A 3,187-nucleotide genomic window follows, 5' to 3' on the forward strand; every position below is an offset into this window, starting at 1 on the left:
TCATAAGAACAGTATAAGACAGTGCTCCTACATCCCATACCCAATTTATTAGTGTCCCATGTTGATGTGTTATTGTTATGACTCATGTTTAGAAGGCCCCCAAAGCCTCATGTGGTCATAGGTGGGGCTTCATCAGAGGTGGCTGGATCTAGAGTGTGTGATTCATGGTGCAGTGCTAGGATTTAGGGCACTAGGATTGAGGTGTGAGCACTATGTGTCCTAGGGAGCCTGGAAAACACAAAGGGGATACAGAGAGCAATGGCTCTCCCTTGTTGCTCTGCTACCTTCTGTCCTCCACAAACTGTTTCTCTATGATGCCAGTTTGCCATGCAACCCTCCCTTGGAACCAGACTATTATGGACCAAAACATCTGCAAACTGTGAGCTAAACAGTTTCATCCTTTAACTTTGGGTATAGGGTATCTTGCCTCAGCAATGAAAAAAAAAAAAACAACTAACATAGAATTATTCATTATAATAAGTGAGTAAATATTGTTATATTGTTACTACCCTGGATCAACCCATATTTTATCCAGGTTTCCTTCATTTTTCCCAGTGGCCTTTTTCTGTCCAGAATCTGATTCAAGAGGCCACATCACAACAGTAGTGTTTCAGTGAGGCCCTCTTGGCTGTGACGGTTGCTCAGCCTTTCCTTACACCTGGTGATCGGGACACTTCTGGAAAGCACTTGTCAGGTATTTTGCACAGTGTTTTTTTTTTTTTTTTTTTTTTTTTCACAGTGTTTTAACTTGGCTTTGTTTGATGTTTTTCTCCTCATTAGACTGAGGTTACGTGATTTGAGGAGGAGGACACAGACGTAGAGTGCCACTTGTAAACTTGACTTATTGTTACTTTCAACCTGAACTGCCTGCCTGAGGTAGTGTTTGTCAGTTACCTTCACTGTGAACGTATTCAGTGTCATACTGTGTATGTTGGCAGTCACTGATCAAGCTCTGACAGAGGGGTAGCAGAACTCGGGAATTGAGCTTCTAGAGTGGAGAGTAGCTGCATAAATTAGTTGTAATTCTTCTGGCCAGAAAACTGACAATAATTAAAATTTTAGGTGTTTAACTACTTCTCTATGAATTTAGTAGTCACTCTAGATTAAGAAGCACATTCAATATAAAAGATAAATAGCCCAGTACTTTAGTAACAAATATACCACTAACAGTCTGAAAATTAGAATACTTGATGTTTATTTTAAACAGAAAACGTAGGCAACAAAACAGGAGAATCAAAAATCTGCTTCTACTATTAATTATTATCTAAGCTAAGCTGGGTGATTAAAGAATCAGCTCATTGTCTATGTATTATCGGCTTAAATACAAAGGTGAAACAGCTCTGCTATCTACCTCCCTGTGGGCTCTGAACTGGACAAGTCCAGAGCAGTAGAGCACCATTTCTGTAAGCTGCAGTGTAAGTGGCAGGTCCAGAATTCAGATGTGATGGGGCCCTGACTTAGAACTTGACTACAATGATGAGTACTGTGCTTGCTTGATGGGAAAAACAATTGAGCTGTTTCCTTCTAAAATCAGATATAAACTTGTCCTTGTTACTTACAGCATCCAGTTTCCTGATACTAGCTGTTCTGTATAAGAAGGAGCACATACTGGCCGTTGCCACCATGAGCTTCAGTTGAGCATACAGTGTGAGTCTGATATTATAGTAACTTATTTATGTTTTTCTTCTTTACTAAAGTTTGAAATAATCTTTTGAGGGAGCTAAAGCTGAGAAAGATAACTGACTTGGTCATGATAATACAGCAGGCAGTGTTCTGCTTTATCTCAGAAACTGGAATGAACCCAGATTTTTCTGTCATGGAGGCAGATGCTTATAATACATGCAATGCAGGGGTAGTACTATAGTCCATTAAACAGTTCTGTTGGTCCACATTGAAGTTTGCACCATGGGCTTTGTGGGCAGTGTTACTCTTAGGTTTTTTTGAGATTTCCTACTCTGTAGTGTTATAAAGATTAAACATTAGAAACATCCAGATAAACAACCATGTCTTATTTCCACATACTAGGAGAATTTTCAAGGGGTGGGTGCCTCCCATTAGAATGATTTTGAGTCCATCTTTTCCTCTCTTCTACTTAATCACTCTTCTTAGATGGAACTACAGGCAGGGACTTTGGTTGACTTGGATAGAATATGTAATTTTGAAAGATTATTGGATGCCCACAGAATTGCTACAAAGTTCAGAAAACTAACTCAAAGACTTACTGATGCAGAAGGGAAATGATGCAACCAGAACCAGAGTAAAACCAGGCCCCAGAAGCCCTAAGTGCAGACCCTAGAGCAAATAAGAATTTCTATCAAATGAGGTCCAGCGGGTGAAGTCTGAGGAACATACAACATTTACAGTGCTGGCCTTCAGTACATAGTCAAGGGGACTTAAGAAAATCTCAGAAATCATGAAAAATAATATTTTATTAAGTTTATTTTTTTTTGTAAAAATAAACTTAGGAAGTTGCCACACATAGATGTTACATCTTACTGCTTTTACTTCCTCTTGCCCTCTGCACTGTCTCCCTCCATTTCTAGATTCCTTTCCAATCTGCAAAAGGCCCATCTTCCTATTTTTGATAAGCAACCTTTTATTTTGATCTTTAAATTATTTATCCTTTGGGTTTTTGATACAAAATATACCATGCATCATTTAAACTTTTATGTCTGATGTACTACATTTATTATTATAGTCTCAAGGTGCATTTTCCTACAAATGACTCAACATTGTCCTTCTTTATGGCTGAGTAGTACTCCATTGTGTATATTTCCTTATTTTCTTTATTTGTTCATCTGTGATTAGCATGTTTGTTACTTCCAAGATTTGGCTATTATGATTTGCACTGCTATGAACATGGGCATGTATGTATCATTATAATATGATGTGTTTAACTTTTTGAGTAAGGTACCTAAGAGAAGAACAGATGGATCCAATGGAATTTCTATTTTTAGTTTTTTGAAACTTCTTCACACCATTTCCATAGTGGTTGTATTATTTTTATTCTTACCAACAATGTAGAATGGCTCCTTTGCCCTCATAGCTTCATGAACATTTGTTTTTTCCCATAATTTTATTGAGAGACAAATAGCAATGAGACAGTTTCAAACCAAATTGTTAGGACAGTTTCAATAATTAACACATTGCATACATTCTTCCTAGTGGTTAATTGCTGTACAAGATG

This window comes from Octodon degus, unplaced genomic scaffold (genome assembly GCF_000260255.1).
Source record: "Octodon degus isolate 3935 unplaced genomic scaffold, OctDeg1.0 scaffold00013, whole genome shotgun sequence".
Classification (NCBI taxonomy): domain Eukaryota; kingdom Metazoa; phylum Chordata; class Mammalia; order Rodentia; family Octodontidae; genus Octodon; species Octodon degus.